Here is a 22,860-nt window from a genome sequence, read left to right on the forward strand (position 1 = left end):
CCTATTGCTGCGGGCAGGAGGAAGACTATGGCTCCTTCATTGCTGCCCACCTCCCGGTCCCATTTATTCTCTCCTGAAGTGGCTTTTGGAGCTGTTCCAGGCAACAGCCCGGGGCTTGGCAGAATCATGGAGTGGGGGGGAGGGTGCCTTTTTGTACATGGCATGTAAATCTGTTTGTCAGCTCTGTGTCTGGGCTCAATTTTTCCCAGAAGTACCTACAAGTAAATCCATGTGTATTCATGTGTATACTGATGTAGGTGCTTTTAAATCCTGTTCCCGACTGCAGGTTTGCCACACCAGTGGGTGTTGTAGCTCAGAGGGGATGGTCAATAGCAAATAATCCTTGCTGGAATGGAAATCATCAAACCTAGCTGGGGGTGGGCACGCAGTAATTTTCCTAGCATCACGACTTACAATTTCCTGATCCTGCTTGGACACGGTGGCGTTGTGGGAACGAGTTGAAAATTGTCAAAAGCCCTCCTAGACTTCTTGTGAGCTCGCTCAGCCCCGTGGTGCTGCGGGGAGAGGGCAAAGGCAAGGTCTGGGGTAAGTTCTCCTGAGTCTTCCCAGCCCTAGTTACAGCGATAGTATTTTTAAAAGAAACAGCCCCTCTCTCCATTAAAAAGCAAGCTCTGTTCTGGCTGCGTGTCTTCTCTGGGCGCGCGGAGCTGTAACGTGAGGAAGCTCAGCCTGGGAAATAGACTGACTTGAGCTCTTTCCAAATAGCGCGGGGAAAGCTGGTAGCGGCAACATGACACTGTCAACAAATTGACAATTCACATTCCCTCATGTGGTGTCAAGCAGACACTGCTGCACTTTTCTGTACTCGGTCCAAAAAGGGTCCCGCTAGGCTGCGGCAGCAGCGAGGAGCTTCACCGTCAGAAGAGCCGGCAATCTCAGGGCAGCTGCCAGCTTCGGCAAGCAGCGTGGACACTGCGAAGTGCTGCTGTTTGTTTGGCTCATGAGGCCTTAGCAAAAAATTAATAGGTCTGGTACAATGTCAGGCATCCCTGACGGCCTCAGTAACCCCCTGGGAATGCAGCTTACCTATTTGAAGGAGGAATTGTGTAATGTTGCTGGGCGAGATGGGTCCTTGCTCTGCCCTTCTCAAGGCTTTGATGTGGAAAGTCTTTTTTGGGTAGGGTGGCCTTGGAGCACGGCTGCTCTTGGGGCTTGTGGAACCATGGTGAGGATGTAAACTGGTCTCATGGTGATGCTGGTAGAGCAGAACCAGGGTTGGGGCTAAAGAGTCTCGAGTCATATTATTAGAGCTTTACCCCACTTTTCTCTAAGACATTGGACTTTGTGGGGTCCACAGAAATAACTCCAAAGTCAGTTGCAGGAGCTGCCCACAAGTTTTTAAAGCAATGTGAGTGTGCCTTGTCCACAGACCTCCTGTGAGCAGGTAGAGCTTTCACATCCCCATACAGTTAAAAATGGGAATTGGCTTGAAAGTATCATCCCTGAGAGATTTTCTCACTCTTTCTTGCTGGTAACTGATACAAGCCCAAGGCTCCTCTGCCCCCAGTGCACAGGGCAGGTTCTCCAGGAGAATTCAGGTGACTGCAGTCTCTTTCACGGAGCTGTGAGTCCTGTCGCAGAGGTAAGCTCAGCTCCTGAAATGGACAGTCTCATTTTCTAATTTTTCAAAGATACAGAGCTGTGCCTGGTGGGTACCCTTTGGACACTGCTCCTCGTTTCTGATCACCAGGCCAAATTTAGAAATATAACTTGACACTTCAATTGTCAAATAGCTTGGCCTTTCATTTTCTGCTCGGAAACAAACTTGTACCATTACAGCTACATTCATCATACCCCTTTCCCATTTGTTTTCTACCAATGTTCAACCGGAGGAGTTTCACGGAGGAAGTGAAACACAAGAGCAGTCACCAGTGGTGATGATCTGTCCCTGAAGCCTGATTCAGTGAATTGAACTCATCCATTCAGAGAACAGAAGCATTCAATAAGACATGTGGGCCCATCTTTTAAGGTATTTAGGTCTTTAACTACTAATGTTTCCAGAGGTTGCTATGCGTTGGGCACTTTTAAAGGCAGGATCTGCCGGGTCCATGAAAAACTGCTTGCTCTTGAACTTTCAAGCAGACTTTTGTGGAAAAGCTTACCTCTGCACATATGTTGTCATAAATGGTGTGGGTTAGGATTATTTTCAACTAATACTGGGTGTGGAAAAAGCAAGTGTTCCATCTGAGATACCCACCTGGGCTATCTCTATAGTGAAGGAGATCAGCGTCTCCAGAGGGTGGCCCACTTCATTTCAGCATCTACTTTTGGGATCGAGTGAGTTGTCTTCTCACTGCCTTAACTAGAGAGAAAACCTAGGGAACTAGTTTAGCTAAACACCTACCTTCTAGGTGACTAAAGCAAAGGTGAAACAAATCCCTCTCACTGCAAGTACTTTTAGGTAATGAATAATTTCAGGGTATTTTAATTTGCTTGCAGACACTTCAAGAACAGAAAATGAGGTAAAATTAGTCATGTGGTTAATTCATTATGTATAATTCCCCTAGCTAGAATCAGGGCAGAAGCCTGCTCAATAAGTCTAACCTCATGACTGCCATTGACATTTTTTACAATTTGAAGAAAGCAGAAAACTCCCCCCAACTGGTTTTTCACCTAGTCCTGCGAACCAGTTTCAAGTCCAGGATTAAAAGTGCTGAGCTTGTATGGAGGTTTGAACCAGAACTTTTGCTGTTTATAGCAACACGGACAACCTTACTGCTAATGAACATTGTGAGATATTCAGAGATGTACGTCAGGTCCTGTCACAAAGAGCTCACACACGCTTGCATCCGAAAACCCCATCCTTCCAGAAAGATAGGCTGGTTATAAAACTTGTGCTTATTTCTAAGTGGCATTGAAATAATTTTTTAAGGGGTAATCTTATCGAGTGAAAGTGAAAGAGGGGACAGAAATCTTTTAGTGCCAAGCCAACTTTAGCTTTTAAGAGGTGTGCAAGCAGCCTGCTGCTTTTGGGAGGTGAAGGTCACTCAACACAATTTTGTACACATATACAGTAATTGTCTATAAAAAGTGGGTGCTGGGCTTGATACCACACAGCAACAGGAGGACCTATTAGTCACTTGGAGGTATTGACAGAGCTGTTTCCTCCGCCCTCTGCCTCCCTTCCCTGTACCGAGGGTTTGGAAATCTCACTGCAGATGCTGCGGTTCACCATTATCTTTGCTGTGTGCTGAGCTCTTGCTCCACACATACCCCAAACACAGAGTTTGACTTTCAGAGAAGCCTGTGATCTTCCCTAATTCTGGGTTATCCCATGGGGAGTAGTTGGGACCTTCCTGCCCATGCCATTGCATCTTGTGGATACTTCTGCAGGTGGCCAGCAGTCCTCTCCCAGGGTACTTAAAAGTACACCACAAAACCTCTCATGATTTTGAACCTGTGTGTCTTAGTGTCTTCATTGATGAAGCACCCCCTTGGTCCCTGACCTAAGGTCAATGACTTTAAAGGACATTAACTAGCATTGACTGAGAAATTTGCTAAAGGTCAAGGCTTGAATAATTCAAGCCCCATAAAGATTTCACTAAAGTCGGGCCCTGTAGGCAAGTACCTAGTTTGTGTGGGCAGGGTGTCCATATATCCCTGACAAATGCAGACGATGCTGCTCATACAAGCTGTCTGGGGAGGCTTGTATGGGAACTGTATGCCTCTGTGTTGTAATCTTCCATGAGGAGTTGTAGGTTGAAGAGATATATGTGAAGATGTAGTGGCAAGAGAGGAGGAGAGTTGGCTTGGTTGGCAGAAACCTGTGTGCCTTTTTTCAATCTGACTTTTTCAGCTGTAGAGATCTCTGCTGTCTGCATTGGGTGCCCTGCCTCTGCTGAGCATCTTTTGGAAAGTGCCAGCAGCATTATGGCTGAACTGCATCTTTCTGCATGTTGTTAGCCTCAACAAACTCCAGAATGCAGGACACATCGTTGTTCCGGATACCAGAGACAATGCAACCCCAAAGCATAACAGGATGATTTCATAGTCACTGTTTTCTTGTGTTCAGAACATGTCTTAATGGGAGTGATATTCTGCCCAGTGGCACACTGTTCCTTTGAAAGGAGCACAGCGATGACTGGAGGGTATATTTTGAGCTCTGTACTGAAATCTGGTCTGAAAATAGCATTGAGATGGAGCATATGTGTCTTAGAAGAGCCTGTCATTTCATCCCCTTCAGAAGAGGCTGTTGACTTCAGTGACTTACAGGCTGGGACTTAAGCCTCCAACAGATCCGAATGCCACCAAACCCACTCTACGTTATTATAACTCCTAACTGCAGCTCCTGCGCAGAGTCACATCTGTCCCAGAGGTGCTGAGTCCTGGGGCTGCCCTGGGATTCAGGTAGCTGCCAGATGGGCTTCTGCAGGAGCTGGGAAGTGATGGAGCTCCCAGAGCAGGGCAGGCAAAGATATTGCTACCTTCTCAGCCTGGTAAATCTTCACAGCAGCCTGTGCCCACTCCAAAGATTTCTCAAAGAAACAGACAAAAAAAATGCTGGCTAGGGCAAGACTGTAAGTTTTGCAGGTGCTGAGTCTTGTCCGAGGTGCCTTCTGTTCGTTCATGCACTGTTGCACACAAAGGTGAAACGCCTGGAGTTGAACTGGGCTTTGCTAACTTAACTGTGCAATACAAGCCCAGTCCCACTAACCCATGGAAAGAGATCTAGAGACATAAATGAGACTATCCGTATGAGTAAGAGCTACTTGAATGAATAATTGTTTTCAGTATTCATGTCTCTGTTATTTTAACTTTGAGTAATTCAGGAATGACTGTAGATATATCCATATGATGGCAGTTGTTTCACTGTTTTCATTCAAAGCTCTCAAAGCTCTTCCGAAAACAGGTGATGCTGTCTAAAAAGGGCATTTTATAAATGAACCAGACAGTCATATGAAATTGGGTTTCCTTTGTTTGCTGTTAATAACAAAAGCACATCTCTTTATTTGAAATTTCTCCTTTTTTTTTTTCTTTTTTTTTTCCTCTGCTGGAGCATAGAAAGAACTCACAGTGCTTTTGTGCTGGGGCTGGAGCTAGCTCCAGCACCAGCTGGTAATAAAGCTACAAACGTGGATCTATATGCTTTAAAAATCAAGAGAATTGCCTAGACAATCATTGAAATGGCATATGGTTCAATTCCATGTAAAAAAAATATTTTGAAAGTTTGACCTGGTGTTACAGAGACTTTTTTTCAATTCTTCAAAGAGTAATCCCAGTTTACCTTTTTTTTTCTTTCTTTTTTTTTTTCCCCTTCAGGTTCAACCCCTTTTATCACACTAAAGTGCCAATCAATATTGTGAGATAGATGTTACATCTTAGGTTTTTATAACATTACTTGTCCCAGAAGGGATACTGTATCTTTAAGGAAATGGACCCGATATCCTGTTTCTGAAGGATTAAAACACTTTAAAGAGACAGAAGAGGCTGTAAACCCCTATCATATTCTTATTCTCTCTTCATTATCTTGTCCAGTATCTATCCCTGCTGAGTAAATCTGGTTGTGTGTTTCTCCAAAGTGGTCATAAGAAGAAATTTATTTACTTCTCTTTGCACTGGAGGGGCATTACTGGGTTTCAAGGCTCTCCGAAGTAATAAAGATTTTGCAGTGTGTGCAGAAGGAGCAGAAATTCAGAACTTCTTTTCCCCCTCTGAGGTCGTTTGGCCAGCCTAAAGGGGAGACACTTCTCATTTTCTGACAGGCTTTATTTCCGTAAGATTTTCCAATTAGCAGGAAAAGGTCACACTAATGTTAGTGCTGTGTGGAGGAAGGGGGATCCGACTATGCAAATAGAGATCTCCTTGAAAGGACAATATAAAAATATTGTATTTCCCTTAATTTCTTAATTAAAAATTGGACGGGGGGAGGTGTGTGCATGAGGGTACATGCTGGTGCGTGTGCCTGTTTGCTGGGGGGGGAAGGGAGTGCTCCCTCTTGCCTGGGATCAGCAATTTCACTTCGTTTGCGGACCTCGCTTTTCTCTGAAACAGCAAATTGCATTCACTCTCCTGTCTATATGTTTGTCCACCTGGGTGGAAAACAGACAGCCCAACAGATTTCCATCCCGTGAGTGCTCTGTGAGAGGGAGCAACCGTGGCAAGGGGCAGGCAGACGGCGTGCATACACTGTGGCTTGCTTTTTGCTCCCGGTTCATTCCGAAGAGGAATTCAGGGTGGGGTGGTGTTTTTTTTTTGATGGTTGATTTGGGGATTTTTAATCAACCTGAGCTGGAAACAAACAGCGCTGACTGCAAGCATTCCCCCCCCTCCCTTCTCTTTGAGCCCTGCTAGAAGCATCTCTCTGTAGTGTTCCCGGTAGCTTTTGTTTCCCGTGCCGGGTGCGTGTGTGTGTCCCCATGCACGTGCATGCCGAAAGCACAAGAACTTTTTTCCAGCGAGGTGAAGAGCCAGGAGGTGTCAGGACTTGCTCACGCTCAGCTTTCAAAGAAGCCTCACATTCTTCCTCCTTGCAGGCAAGCATCCGTCTCTCTTTTTATAGCCCAGGAACAGCCGTGGCCCCGACTTGTGCCCCTTTCTCCACGGAGGGGCCGTAGCATTTAAATTTGGCTGTGGGCATGGGGAGAGGCAGGTGCACAAGTCTGGAATCTCTCTGCTGGTGTTAAACTGGTCCAGCTCCTCCCCAGCATATTTCCTCCTTAAACACATAACTGACTTCGCATCCAGAGAGCTGGAAAACATCTCAGGAGACAGTTTGGTCCCAAAGGGGCAAAGGGACTGGAGTATGGCTGCCTGCTGACACTCCTGGTCAGACTATCGGTGCTGTAAGTGGTTCATGGGGAACTAGAAAATCTTTTCATTTTAAGCTATAACTTGCTGAACTACACGCAAACACACACACACACACATATATATATATCCACCAGAGAATTATTTCACAGGAAATTAAATATTTGCAGCTCTCCCACACCATTTCATATCTTGCCAATTCCCATAACCCCCTTTTCAGATCACTGTTCCCTGCTGGAGCCCAGAAACTGTCTATCATAACCAGAAGTTTATACACTGGGAAACATTTCTGCACCAAATCCTTTGCTGGAGTAAGCTGGCAGGATGCCACCAAAATCAGAGCTATCGTGGTGATTTACACCAGCTGCGGATCTAGCTCAGAGATGTGGTAAACTCAGTGAGCTTTGTGCATCGAAGAGTTACGTGGCGAGTCACATATTCCTGATAGTAAAAGCTAAAACATCCCGATCTCCCAAGGAGCTGGTCAGAATAGTGGGGTTTTTTCATCTGCATTAAGCACTAAGGTTAGGCTGCACCATGGAAATTTTCCTTCATTCTTGTTGAAAAGCATTGTTTTATCTTCCCTGGGTTTCCACCCTGACATTTATACTGAATGACAATTAACTTTCCTTTCCCATTAATCAAAAGTAATTCTCTTTCTGACAGCACTTGGCACTGGTATACATCTGGACGTGCGTGTAACTCTGCAGTACTTTTATGCCAGGTGGAATGTCTCTTTTTGCAGGGGGAGAGAGAGATCTCCCCCAAGATGTCCCTGTATGAAGAAACACTGTGGGGAGGGCACCCTGTGGGTCCTGGTGTGATGTAGACTCCAGGGAAACCTTGGAAGCAGCACATGGGCTGGATGGGGATGTGGGGAAGGAGAGCTCTGCTGGCTCCAGCGAGCAGCTTGCACTTGCAGATAAGGAGAGTGGAGCAGGGAGACAAAGCACTTCTCCTTTTCCTAGCAGAGCTGAGTGCATGGGTGTGCAGCTGTCAGGACTTTCACCCACCTGCACCTTCCCCCTGTTTGGGTGCCTAGCACATCTTCCTCTTTCCAACTCTCCTCCTCTTCCTCAGAGACCGAACAACTTCAGTCCCTCTCAGAGAAATCCGGGTGATAAATACCTTTTAGTTAGAGTTTGCAGGGTAAGGCACTCCGTCAGATGCACTGCAGGAACACAAGGTGATCTCTTGTTTGTGCTGGAGTGGATGGCAGCGCTCCCGTTTGCTCTAGTGGCACTGGACCAGACTTTGCGGGGGATTTCTCATGAACTATTTTGGTTGAGAAATAACCAGGCTCGTGTTCGGGGAGGGAAATGAGTGCATTTTTTCTTTGTTGTAAACATAATGCAATTATGTTGCTTGAGTTTTCAAATAGCTGTGAAAGACAGACACCTCTTTTAATAATAACTGGTTTAACCCAGCATCTGTGTGTATACTGCACCAGTGAAACCAAGAAAGTCACATAAACACTTGTTTTAACCTTAGAAATATAAATTAACTTTCAAAATAGCCATCTCTGCTTTAACACCATTTCAGAGAGGCATATGCTGAGGCGCAGGGATGCTCTGTGAGTCACTAATTGAGTCAAGGGCAGAACCTCAAACCCTCATTACCAGAGCTGCCCGTGGGTCTGTTTGTGTCTTGAGGTAGGCTGGAAACCTGTGCAAATACGCAAAAAAGGCTTGTGATCAGTGAAGCTGAGATTCCTGTTTTGATTTCAATATTCTGTTCATATGCTGGAATCCATCCAGCAGCTCATGACGGAGGTGCAAGGGTAAAATGTGCTCTGAGGGGAAGCCACCTTCCAAAGCCTTTTACATTCTCATTGATTAAAAATGTCAGATGCTTAAAACCGAAAGATGTTTGATGCTTAGGGAATAGGTTCTTGGGCACCAGCACCTAATTTTGGTGTCTCTGCAAACTCATACTATTTGCCTTTCATGTGCATTAGCTGCATGCAGACGAGATTTTGTTTGCAGTGATGTTCAGGAAAATGAATGTTGGGTACATAGCTGGAATGTGTTGCATGGTTGTAGTAAATTGTGATAAGTGGCCGTGCTTTGGAGATTGATAAATTTAATAAACACTCAGTGGTTATAAAATAAATTAATCCCCACTGTTTGTAGGATAAGACATGGTGTTTAACAATATTAATGTTATACAAAATAGTCAGGAGCGCATCAACATTTTGTTTTTATCTAGATCACATGAACCCACAGATATTAGCAGACATTTAGCACCAGATGTAGCTGTTCTGTATATCGTGGAGTGACCCCAAGCCATCATAACCGAATGCCGTTTAGTCCTCGAGTGGCTGGATCTGGCAGACAGTCCCTGGTGCAACTGATACCTTCCAGAGATTTCAGGCTTGGGTTTTCACTTTTGCTTTTCTATCCAAAATTAAACCTTGGAGCATCCACCCACCCAGAAATCATGGGTGATGGCCTCCTGTGTTAGGCATGGGGCAGGTCTCCTGCAAAGTGGGTCCAGAGTCCCACACTGAACCAGCATCCGCCTGAGGATTTAAGAGGACAGTGTTACTCTGCTGAGCTGGTGGTTAGTAAAAATGAAGCCAGACCAGATGTAGAAACCTGCTAGGGAAACTGGATCGCTTCAAAAATTTAAGAGCTTGCAGGACCGTGAGAATCCTTCTGCTGCAGGACTGCCCCAGTCCTTTTCTGTTGTACGTAGTGCAGCTTCGAAATGGCATTTGACATCTTTAGGTCATTAAAGGCATGCAATGATGCACACTCTGATTTTTAATACAGTGCATGTATCAAAGAATGCTTTTCAGAATCTAAAAAACATACTGAAAATAATGGGGGTTACACTTGTAATGACATTTTAAAAATCAAACTGATAATTCCTTCTGGATAACTAGGTCGCTGATATCACCTTGAGTATACAGTATTGATAGTCACTCTACAAATAATTGACTTATCTAAACCAACATGGGAAGAAACCACACTCAGTTATCACGCTTTCTGTATAGAGACATTGGTGTTAGCCTTGAGTGTATTTTCATTATGCCTCTAAGAAAATGTATTTCTTGCCGTTATAATACATGCAAACAAGCAGAAAGAGATTTGCATTTAGTTGGCATTAGTTTTGTCAGCGCTGCCAAAACCAGGGCTCTCCGCAAGTGATACGTTTCACATTGCAGCATTCCTCCCAAAACTTGCAGAACTAAATAAATAATGGCTCTGTGGGTGAAACCGGAGAAAACCGAACAGTGTTCGAGTCAGGTGCCCAGAGTTTCTATCCAAGATGCCAGATACTTAAAGAATTCAACTTTTCTGATCAAACTCTGTGGCCTTTATGAAAGGACTGAAGTTTTATCTTAATGGAGAACAAGAGAATTTATGTATACCATCTCAGGCAGCACCTGTCAAAACTGGTGGAGGGGTTACTGCTGATTTTTGTGATCACAGATGGGCCCAGTCTCCAGACTTCCTTGTTCCCTGCTCCCTGTTTGGCTGATCCAATTTCTTGTTGGCTCTCTTGGCAGTGCTCAAGGGCTTTTACAGCCTGCAGCTTGGAGTGGCCGACCATGGTCACCGTGGTTTTGAGAACCTGTCCTGTTTCTGACTGTTGCCCTTCTTCTGAATCTTGTAATTTATCCTTTAATTATAATAGTATAATTATAATTACATAATTATAGATATAATAGTTATAATAGCAGAGTTTGCTCACTGACCTTATTTGCTACTAAAGCACCTGATTGTGGGGAAAACATATATATGTATATATCAGTGAAATATTAAGTTTTCCTTAAGTTCAGACACCTGCCTAAACTTTAAGTATTGAATAAGGGTAGACTCAGCACACTTGTCCTGGTTTTGGTGAGGATGGAGTTAATTTCATTTGAAATGAACTGAGATGGTGACTCTTCACAGTCTGTGTCACTTATTCCTCTAAAGATACACGTGAAGAAATCTTGCTTACCTGCACCATAATGGTAATTCTAGCAGAACATGTGCTAAGATGTCATGTAGTGTTTGCTCTCTCATGTTTGAGTGACTGTCCAGACTCAGGAGCTGCAAAATTCAGTTTCAGGTGCCCAAGTTGTAAATGTTTACTCAATGCTTCCAAAATATTTATGTTTTCCAAACTGCCTTTCAAACTCCAGGGAAACTGCTTTGCTCTACAAAGCAAAACATTGTAAGATACACAAGGGGGTTTATGCCTTGCTCCTAGAATGGAAATTTGAAACCTAGAAGTTGGGCTATCCCAGCATAGAGGGACGTGAAGCAGAAGGGGATCTGTGTATGCTCAGAAGAGGAGCTGCTTGAAGATACCATCAATAGTTAGTTGGAGTTTCACCTAGAAGATAATGAAAACAGGGTTGGTCTTTGTTCCTTGGTGTCTCTAAGGTGCTAGAGCCTTATGGAGAGTTTCAGGAGAGGTCTTTCCTCCCCAGCGCTGACAGGACTGTATCTTGTATCATTCCCCAGAAAGGGGGGATCCTCTGATCCTAGAGCAAATGCCTTGGCTTTCCCTCTTCAGGCACTTACCTGTATCCTGGGGGGGTGGGTTAATGATCTTGAATTCTTCTGCACTGAGAATTGGCTTCAAAAACCAGCTGGCAAAGCTCATGTGTGATGAGCTAGCCTTGGATGTGGTGTAGATGGTGTCTTCTTAAAGTATGTGTTGTCTTCTTCCAGAGCAGAGTGATGAACCTGGCCTGCCTAAATCCTATTTGACATTTTTAGCCATAGCTTGAAGAAAAAAATAGGTTCAATGTGAGCTTTCTTTGGAGAGAAGGCACCTGTGGTTTGTACGTGTCTATATCAAGTACAATTTGAAAAATGCCAATTAGATTAAGCTTCTCAGGAAACCCAGGCAATGGGATGTCCAGTTGCTGCTAAAGTGCTCAGTCCAGGAGAGTTTAGGCTCTGTCTCCCAGGAAGGAGCAGGAGTAGAGAACTGGAAATGACTGGGAAGAATTAGATCAGAAAATTATTTTAATGCCCCAAGAGCTCAGGAGCTTTCAGGGTCACAGCTTTGGCCTTAGGCACCTCATTTGTCAGGCACCCAGCTCCTCTTTTTGGAAAAGATTTTTCCTAAATTAAGAGTCTAAGTGCTGTAATATAAATAAATAATAAAATTAATAAAAATAATAAAATTCAGTATTAAAATTGCCATTGGGAAAACCAATAAAAGAAAAAGCCACCAACCATGTAATGGCTACTTTTAACCACTTAACATACAGTTTAAATCTCTAAAGAGGAATAATAATACATTTATTTCTAAAGTACCTGAAGTTGCCAAAGGCACTCAGGGCGCTCTGCGATATAAAACCATTTCTAAAAATAAATTAGCACATTGTAAAAAGGCTCTGTGTAGTGAGTGTACTTAGTGAGCAGGTGAAACGTTTCTGACAGAACATGTTTCTTTTGGAAGAGGCTGGTCTGCTTGAATTGAATCAGTTTGAGGGACTTTCCAGTGAGAAGCTAGCAGAGCATTTCTGGTTCTTTTACGTGGTCAGAAATATTTTGGAGATGCCAGCTGCAGTGCTGGAACGAAAGGCAGATGAGAGGAGGTGTTGTGGACAGAGCCAGTCTGCAATGCCAGGGATGCTCGTGGGGGCTGTGTGAGCATAGGCTCCCCCGCAGCCCATCACTGCCTTCCCCTAACTCCTTCCAGAGACCTCTTGCAAGAGGGAACAGCTATCCTAGGCATCCAGCCCCAGGAGTGAGTATTAAAGCAGTCCTTTTGCCAGCTGAACCTCCCTGGGGATCCAGTAACGTAGCGGGGACTGAAAGCGGCCAGGCTGCCTGGGCGCTGCCGGCCGTGCTTGCGAGGCATCTGTCACCGGGCAAGAGCCCTGTGGAGTGGCAGCGATGCCGCTTCGTAGAGCGGCTTTGTCTCGCCGCAGCCAGCTGGCAAGGGCTTCAACGCAGGGCCCCACTGGAAAGTGAGAAAATAAGGCTGGGGAGGAGGATTCCCAAGCAGCAGAAAGGGGAGAAGAGGAGGAGGGTTTGTTGTTATTTGTGGTGGCTTCGTTTGTACCGAAATTCCTTCCACAATGAGCTGCGCGGCTCCGGCGGCAGCTCTGGCCGGGATCCACGCGGATCAGCTGTTTGATATTTTTACGAGCATCTCCCCCCCTTCCCGCCCGTCGGTCGGGTCCGGGCTGCAGTGATGCAACGCTTCTTGGAAAGTCACAGTCTCCATCCCAAGCAGTTTTCAGAAGTGCCTCTTTAGAAAGTTAGCTGTTTGAAACGGCCTCGAAGGAACCTGCGCTTTACTTTCATCTGTATCCTAAGGCCTAATTGAGTTGAATACAAATATAAACTTATAACAGACGTTTCGGTCGTTCTCTTCAGCTTGTCTCACAAAAAGCCAGTTTAATGATCTTTCTGAAGGCTGTTTCACTGAGGCAGCAGAAAGGCACCAGCTTTATATCATTACTGAATAGTGCATAAAGGAATTATTTAGCAAGATGTTCTGTTTGTTAATAGACCCAAATCACCGTTTCTTTTACCAAATACTGCTGTTATTTGAGGTCTTTGAATGAATTTCATTCAAACAATGCTGACATCTGATGATAAAAAACACTAATGAGAGGAAAATCATCCATGGTTTTGATCTAGAGCTCTCATTAATTCCAAACTTTGCTTTTAGTTTGTTTTGCTGATCAAATCATTAGAACAGTTTTTATTACCTCCAAAGAGAGGTAGCTTTCCACGAGCTTGAACTCAACACTCTTTGTTTTCCTTACACTGTGCCACATCACCCTGATGGAATGAAATGGTTCAGAAGGGAACCTCATCCAAGGATTGGAGAACAGGCCCCCAACACCAGACCTGAAGCATCCATTAATCCTGGGAACAGTATCTGATCTCCTCTTCGGTTTATGCCTTAGAGCACATACCAAATGGATATGGGCTTTGTTTGTGGGAGGACAGTTTTCCAAATTAAATGTGGAAGAAAATGATTTGTCTGGGGACATACTCAGCACAGCACCGTGGAAACTTTTGCTCTGTAGAGGATGTTTCCCATCCTTGTTTACACTGCTTTTTATACCTATTGGCACCTGTTGTGCTACCTTGTAAATTGTTATTAATTGCTATATAATTTTCTGCAGTAGTGCCAAGATGCAAGCTGTGTTTTTTTTTCTTACTTCTTTAAAGGTAAATGCCCCAAAGTGCAAAGTTTGGAGATCTCTAAAACTTTTCTGCCATCCTTCCCTCCCTCCCACCCCTGGCCAGGAGCTTGAGGAGGGCTGGAAGTGGAGCGATGTTACACCAAATAAATGCCAACTGGAATCTGATGTTGGCACCATTCCCTGTCCAAATATTATCCAAATACTATGCATGAGTCCTGACACCTCTATACTTAGCCAAAATTGTTTAGACCTTCCTGGGAACTTCAAAGAACTTGGAAGTGTTAGTACAATTTTAAAAAAGGAAAAAAATGAAGGAGGGTTAAAATGCCCCCTGCCCTCCCACAACCACCCTCGGCTCTACCACAGTGCAATGGGACAGGCATTAGACATTCAAACTGACTCTCCAAAACATTTGTCCTCTGACATTGCCACTGCCCTGGCAGGTGGAGACCAGGCCATTGTATTACTTGAAATTTTTGAAGATTAACGAAGAAGGCAGACAACTGTTCTGTGGTAGGAGACCAGGAGACAATTTGAACCACAACAATGGCAAGAAAGAGAGAAGATCATAAAAATAGTCTCTGTAAAGTAGAAGTGAGGGGGTTTGCATGCTTGGGATGTAAAGTAATTCACATTCTCTTATGCTGTCTCACTGGCTGAATTTCTCCTTTAATTCAGAATCTACATTGTTTAAATATAAATAGGCATGTAGAGCAGTGAACAAAACGCTCTATTTAAGAAAAATGGGGAAAATAAATAGTGCTTTGAAATCAGCTCTTGCCATTGGTTCTCACCATTCCCTTTCCCAGATCTTCCTGTATCATTCCAGCAAAATTGTTGTCATAACCATAGAGTCATTTTTTACGTATAGGTGGTTTGCACTATGAGCAAGCAAGAGGTAAAATAAAAACAAAAGGGCACCCATCAGATTTCAGTTGTGTGTTTGAGAGCCAGCCTGTAGGAAGTGCTTGCCGTAGATCAGCGTTAGAAGCTCATTACCAGGAGACTGCACTGACTCGTTGGCTAAGTGAGAAACAAAGATTCACGATGCTGTGCCTCCAGCACTTGTTCTTCTTCTACCATCTTCCATCTGGATCATTATGGTGCTTGACTTGTTCAATAATGGTCCTGGCTTTGCTGGGATGTTTGAGGAGCACAGCCTTTGCCTGGCTTGGGATGACTTTCTATCTCTGATCCCAGTGTTTTATGGCCCAGGTGTTCTTCATACCTGAGGTTTTTCTGCAGTCAGAAGGTGCTCTTGTAAAAACAGGGGAGGGTGGGTTTTTTTGGATGCTCTTGTTGGAAAGCCCATTCTACCCAGTGACCAGTGGTCACAGGGGTTTAAGCTCAGTGTCTGATGTGAAAAATTTTTGAAAGTTCAATATCTTGGGCTTGTGGTCTAACAGCTTGTACTCCTGAGCACCTTCTTGAAGGCTGTGACCTCTTCTTTCACTGCACTCCATCGACCAAACCTCTCAGAGTGAGATTCTTTTCTGCAGGAGACCCAGACAAGGCCTTGTGTGTGACTCAGTGAGCTTGCACTCTGTGAGGGATTTAAGGGGGAATCAAGTCATGCGAAGACTAACTTGAAGTGAGACCTCTTCATTGGTGAGAATTTAATCCTAACCAAATTCCATGCATAGGCAGATTTGCAAAGCTTAGCCTTAAAGGTCAGTCTAAATTTTATGTACTATTCTAGCTGAGAAGAAGAGAACCAAAAAAGTTTTCCTGGATGTAGTTTATCCCAATGTCGTGGATGCTTAAAAAAAAATTAAAAAGTTCTGTATAAAAATAAACAAAACCCCAAAACTTCCCCAGAGAAGTGTGAAGCAGAAGTTATCAAGCAGTGGAAGTGAGTGCAGTCCTTTCCTAAGGCTGCTTTTAGCTGAGAAGCGTGAGCTTCATGCAGAGCACAGCTAAGAACAGCCCCAGCTCATGCGCGCCCTACTCGGTTCTCCGGCTGTTCCTTCGTAGTTGTGTTTGTTAGACTGAGAGTGGGTAAAGCTAAAACAAATCGTGGTATTCACTAGAGATTGATAAGATAGAGGTCACCTCTAGTAATATATAGTAGAATTATTCTCTAAAGAGCTCAATTTTAATTACATACTGGTTTAAGAGTATTACTTGCACAAAACCCTGCTACCTGTTTATGCTTCCAAAACCTAATGGAGTTATATTGAATAACTGAAAGGCCCCCAAATCACACTGACAACTTGTCTTCTAAACTCTGTTATGTTTTGTCTTAGCACAAGTGCCAGTGCTAAAGATTATTGATGCAACTGCTTGCTTTTAGATGCTGAATCACATTAGCCTCCCTCCTGCCCTCCTATTTCATTAAGAATCTGGCTGCAGATCAAAAAATGTAATGCCTTCTCCATGTAGGGCCCCATAACTTTCACAAGCCCTAAAAAAAACGACTGGCAGTGCATTGATTTCTCTTTTCTTTCTTTCCCCTGCTCACTCTTGCTTGCTTTTGTTCTGTTGCTCTCTCTTTTATTCTTTTTTCATTCTTTCTTCTTCTTTCATGGTATTTCCTTCTTTCTCGTGCTCTCTGTTTTTTGCTTCTCTCTCTTTGTCTCCTTCTCGCTCTTTCTCCTCTACCCCTTTTTTTTTTCCTCATAGAGTGGGGAGAGAGAAAAATAGAAGTAGGAGGAGGGCAAGAGGTCAGCATGTGAGGAATTTCAGTTTAGTAGACAACGCCAACATGCTAATGTATGTCCGCATATTGCATCTGATACTTTTATTCTATCTGCTCAGGACAGAGGATAATTGTAAGCTGCTGTTTTGTTTTCCCATAGGCTAATCTTTTTTTTTTTTTTCTCCCTTCATTGCTGTCATCTGTGTTATAATTTGTACAAGTCAGTACTCAGTCATCTTATTTTCATTCAGAAAAGAAATTCCTGTATGGAAGGATCTCCCAGAAGCACTGCTGGAGCAGAGACCAGAGGGTGACCTTACTAAAACCAGCGGGACTCTTGCCAGCAGTTTCAGTGGGATCAGGATTCACCCTGAGATTCTGGAGTCCAGCCAGGGGATTAGGTCCATCTGGCACATAGGTGCTGTAGGAGATGTCCAGAGCTCAACTCTGGGCCTCGCAGCAGACTCAGCTTTTAGCTCCAGATGAGGAACGCAGCAGGACTGTAAGAAATAAGGGTTTGTCCTGTTTTGTAAGGAAAATTACATTGAACGATATTTCCAGAGTAACTTTTTGTCCCCAGACAAGGAGAACAGAAATAGTATGTTGAGAGTCATTTCCTCTTTCTTTCTTCCTCAGTTTCCAAAATATTACTGCTCACACTGCTTTCAGTGCCCATGTACCCGAGCTGTACAGATGTGTGCACATATGTGGGTGCACAAGCAGGAGTACCAATACCCACAGCTACCCCTTATTTGGTAGTTTTGAGTTCTTGTTTTAATAGAATGACATGTAATTTTTTACAAGATCTTGAAATCAATATTTCCCCCCAAACAAAAGTCACTTGTGTATTCTTGCCATGCCTTTGCTCCCCCTTCCTCAGCATCTCTGTGTGGTTCCAGTTAGAAGCAATCCCTGGCACCTATCCTTTCACCCATGGTGGCTTTCAGAGCTAAGGCAAATCAAAACCTCTCTGCTGAAGCAAACTCTTGCAGTCACGTAACACCCATGTTAATATCTTGATTTGCTACTTGCTGATTTCAGGGAACATGCTTGTTTATTTTTTGACTTATTTAGTGCTATACAGCCCAAGGCATTTATTCGTATAACTTTTAAAGTTGCTTCATTTGGAACAAGTTTCACGTAAAGATCATATTAATTAGGTCCTACACCTAAAGTTCATCTTAATTAGCATTGTTTCCTTCCCCGAGGTTCTAATAATTTGTTAGAATTCAGCATGGATATTCTGGAGCACTTATGGAGTGATAATTAGTCAAATGCTCTTGTTTCCATTGCCTTTAACGTGTGCAGGATTAGGCCTGCAAACCACTGTACCTAACGTGTGACAACCATGGGGATTTCATTAAATATTTTAACAAATCTTTCTCTCACATAAATGTCCGTAAATACACACATGCATGTGCATATCCAATCCCATTTATTCTGAATAAGGAGAATAACTGCTGTGGCAGTTCTCGCTCGTGTGCCATTTACTTTGCTCATGTAAATTAATTTAGTTGTTTTCCAGAACCGTTCGTGTATTCCACTTAATTTCACAACTAATTTCTGGGATTGGTTTGATAGTCAGCTATTATGTTTTCAGACATAGACACCTTCTCTGCATCTCTTGTTACCACGGCTGAGCAAACAGTTGCTTGGTTCCTCGTGAAATATTAAAAGAAGTCCTATATCCTTAAATAGGGCTATGCAAATAAAATGCAAAGCCCTTTCAGTAGAGTGAAAGCTTCAGACTGAAGTCGTGTGAGGTTATGACTACAGCTCTACGAGATTGGTATTGTTGTGTTTGGAATATTTAATTATTTTTTTGTCTGAGTAGGGAATATTAATTCAAGTGCTGCAGAAACCCTGTAAAAGTAGTGTATGAAAACACTTCTTACAACAAAGCAGAGACAGCGACATACAGCATCATATCTTCCCTAGAATCACCTTGTGTAATTTCCAAACTACTGTACTACTGGGGTGCATGGAAAATACTAGGATTTTGTATTTACACATGGGAAGTGCCACTACCTGTTATAACAAGTGCAGAAGCAACGGGATCTTTGGACAGGTTTCTCAAAGCATAGGAATATTTAAAATGCAGACAGATGCACAGATGTCTTTCCAAGACCACTGAAGAAGTCGTAGTAGACTAAGTGGCTTTTGCAGCTCCAGACACCCTCGCAAATCTGGACCTTGACTGCAGATGTGCAAAGTGTCCTGCTGATCAAGTGCAGTCTGCAAGAGATGTCTGGGGTTTGCTTTGGTGATTTATTTATTATTTTTTTTTGCATGGCTTTGTTTTCAACATGAATTTTATGTCTTTTCCTAGGAAGGTACTCGGGAGAAGGCAGATGATTTTCCTAGGCTCATTTCCAAATACCCGAGTTCCGTATCTCAAAGGGATTGAGGTGTCAAGCTGAACTCTGAATGCAGGTACCTAAGTCAGATTTAGTTTTGTCAGTTATGGCTGGTAAGAGAGGGCCAGATTCAGGATGACAGAATGAGACCAGATAAAGCTGCTTTCTGTGTGCGTGTCTGTACTGCAAGCAGGAGACGTACCATCAGACACCTGGAGATGTACTCAAGATTGCTTTGGTCTTGTTGCTCAAGCCACAGTCAGATTTAGGATGCGGTGAAATGAGCTTCATGCCAGGCTGACGACAGAAGAATGTAACCAGGGTCTCCAGAGAACTTGTGTAGCCCTGCTGAAGGCCATGCTGCTGCTGCCATTCGTGTCATGGCTAAGAAACTGGCTGCGTTAGGGACGGTTAGCATGTATTTATGCATATCATCATCTCCCCTCCTGACAGCATGCCCAGTGTGACCTACAGACCTGGGGAAGGAGAGCCCTGCCTCATCCCACGCTTCAGTTTAGCGTGACCACTGCTGCATGGGGAGAAGGTGCTGCAGATGCACCATGCTGCTCCCCCCATGTTGCTCTGACCGAGGGCAACCACATGCTAACCACACTAACCACACGATCACTTTCCCATCCCTTTACGCTCTGTGGAGTTTGAAATCACTGTGTGTAGGAGGCTGCGCCTTTGTCTTTGCTGGTTTTCTCTCTCAGAAATGCCCACCTTGGCCATTCCCCCCACAGAGCTTCCTGTTGTCATGTAGGCTTCCTACAATAGTTAATGAGAATCTTGCATTGGACTTTTCGTGTGAGGTGTTAAGAACATCAGTATTGCTGCTGTAATGACCTTTGGAGTGTAGGAGGATGCCTTGCAGCTCCCGAGGCACTACTCTCGTTTGCTGAGCCGCGTCACTGCACAAGGGGCAAAAGCAAAAGGCACTTTCCAAGTTTCACAGCTGTAGGCAGGTTAGGAAAAAAGGTAGAAGGGGATGTAGAAGAAAGGAAGGAGGTGTGATCAAGGTGCAAACCTAAAAATACAATTGTTTTTTTTCTTTGCATTACTCTAGAGTTTAAGTAGACTTATACAGAAGTATAGCGAGATGAGAGCACAGAATGCTAAATATAAAACCTCTGGGCTGATGTACAACCTGAGATTCCCTCTGCAGTCTCAGCTATGTGACTTTGAGCAGGAAAATTTAAGGCACCAGGTGGGTTGCAAGAGTGCTTTTCTCCTTTGGTCAGCAGAGAATTATCAGTTCTCTCACCATGAGGCATTTAGCTCCTCAGTTTACTGCGTCAAATTAGAAAAAAAAAAAATCTGTGGTTTATTTAGCAACAAAAGTAACGTACTGACTTTTTAATTTTAAGTGGTACTGGGGCAGTGGAGGTGAAACCTAGGCATTCCTTTTTCCCCTATAGCACAATGGGAAAAATGTCTTGACCATGTTAAAAATGTCTGTACTGGTGTAATGGAGCTTGGCACATGTTTAAGAGAAAAAGGATGGGGTGGGGTGGCACCAGCTTTGCTGTTTCCCATCAAAGTCCAAAAAAGAAGTAGAAGAGCCCCAGTCTCTGTCTCAACAGCTGTCATAGTGCTGGTGCAGTTTTGCCTTGTGAATTTGGAGGTGGCACCACTCACGTCCCTGGGGTCTGCCCAAGCCTGGGGGAAAGACCTGACCCGGGAAAGCTCCTTTTGGCAGTTGTAAACAAAACTATGATAGGACTTTACATTCCTGTGCTGAAAGTGTGGGGCTTCTCCTATTTTCTTCTGCATGGGGGATTGTGATGGCTATTCCTGGCCCTATCAGCCTGTCAGGGGATGTTTTCTGGCTGGTGAGGTGCTGTGAGTTGTCACTGCTACCAGTCAAATAAAATAAACTGCACCGTGTGAAGACACAGTGGCCCACAATGCTTCTGAGGTACTTTGCAGATTGCAAAGCGCTTGTCACCACTGACAGTAAGAGCCTGGATAGTTATCCTCAGCTTTCATAGGGTTTTTTTGCTGGTTTAAACTATGATTTTCAGATGAATTATTGCTTCCCATAGTGCTTCATGGTAATCTATTCATGTGATGCTGGCTCAAGACACTCTAGAAATAATTTATCCCCAGACATATTAATTTAAGTCTGTCTCTGCATTCACCTCACTAAAGCACAATCTAGGCATGTTCCCCGTGAGCTCCTGGAGGAAGAAAAAGAGTTTTCTGGCAGAGAGATTTGGACCCTTTTGGTAAGATCGCACTTAAATGCATAATATGGATTTCAGACATACAGACCTTTGAAGGGTGGAAATGACCAATTTGCGTGACAAGATGGAGTCATGGAGCTGGTACACTGCTCCAACATGAGCTGAGGTGCTGTCTCCTGTAACCACCTAGTGTGCAACCTTGGATAGAAACACTGAGGAAAATTTTTGGCTATAAAATACAGTCAATGCAGTCGTAGTGGTTTGGTCCAGCAGAGAATTTGTGCCATAGCCATTTTCTGGGAGCCTAAAGTATAATCTATTGCACAGCAAGACTAAAATAATTACCCTAAGGGTAAAGGTGGCCAGAAGAAAAGTGACAGTCTTGTCATCCCAGCTTAACTGAAAAGTGACAAAGTTGTCATTTCATTTCATTGTCATTTCATTTCGCCTGTTTACTAATTCCTTCCTTGAGTGTGGCTTTATTCTTTGTAGACTTCAACGTAGAAAGCAATATCCATGGAAAAATTTATCTTCTGTTTACTTCCTCTTGCTTGTCTTGGTAATATAAATTTTAACTCTCAAAAATTTTCAGATGATATTAAGCATGTCAGTGTGGTACGTGAAGATATAACTAAGAGTAATGGGATGAAACTGAGCCAAAGCAAATGCTGGCTGTATTGCAGGAGATGGTCTGTTACCAAGGGCTGTTAGAGGAAGGTATAGTTTCCCAAGGGACATGATGGAAAAACCATCACTTGAGACATTTACAGCCAAACTGGACAAAACCTTTGAAAAGATATTTGAGGGGGTGAAAGTTTTCTTAAAGGCTGTGGGGACTGAATGATCTAACAGGTCCTACCTCACAGCTGCCCGGCCAAGCTTGCAGAGCCCCATGTTGTACCTCCACATATGCTAATGCAGCAGGAGGCTGCTGTCCCAGCCTCTTGCCCTCTTTGCTGCACAGGGAGGTTGTTATGGCTTCCCTTTGGGTTTTGCTTATGAACGTCGTAGCAGCTGGTGTGCAACTCCTGGATTGCCCTGACTGCGCCCACTCCTGTGAGGCTGGGGAGACTGAAGGGTCCCGCAGGAGCACTGCCCCAAGGCAGACAAGGGGGATACCCATGCACCACACAAGGAATCTGTGATCTACCTGAGCTGAGGGCTGAATTTCAAAGTCCAAGACAAGCAACTCGTCCCATGCTTCCTCCACCACTGTCCCCACTCCTCCTGTCCCACCTAACGCTGTGGCTGGACAGACAGACAGAGCTGGTGTGTCCCTAGCTCTGGACTTTTTTCTGAAGGGCGTATGTGAATCGTTGCTAGACTCTTGCATTTTAAACAACTTTCCAACTGAAATCATAGCAGAGACGAAAGCATTAAGCATACATCGGTAGATTGGGTCCCAAATAATGAAAAATGCATAAGCCTAAGTCTTTTTTTTTTTCCTTTTCCTTCCTTCCATTTAATACAGAGCAGGTAGATTCCTAAATTCCATTTTCTTCTCTGGAGATTTACATACTGAATTTGTTTTAAGACAGAAGGGAGAGCTCTTCTTTAGTGGGTAGGTTTTGTGCCCTCACCTCCCTCCCCCCCCAAGAAAAAAACTAGCATTGCTGCAGTGTAAGAGCAGATAAGTAACCACCCTCTGAGAGGTAAAAGCAAACCCCCCCCAGAGCCCCTTAGGAAAGGTAATCCCTTTGGAGGGCATTTTGCTGAGCTCCCTGGTTAAAATCCCTCACAGCAGTCAGCCGTGCTGCTGACACAGAGAGCTGGAGCAGTAACAGCTCATCTACT

Source organism: Gallinula chloropus (assembly GCF_964237585.1).
Source record: "Gallinula chloropus genome assembly, chromosome: 13".
Classification (NCBI taxonomy): Eukaryota; Metazoa; Chordata; class Aves; order Gruiformes; family Rallidae; genus Gallinula; species Gallinula chloropus.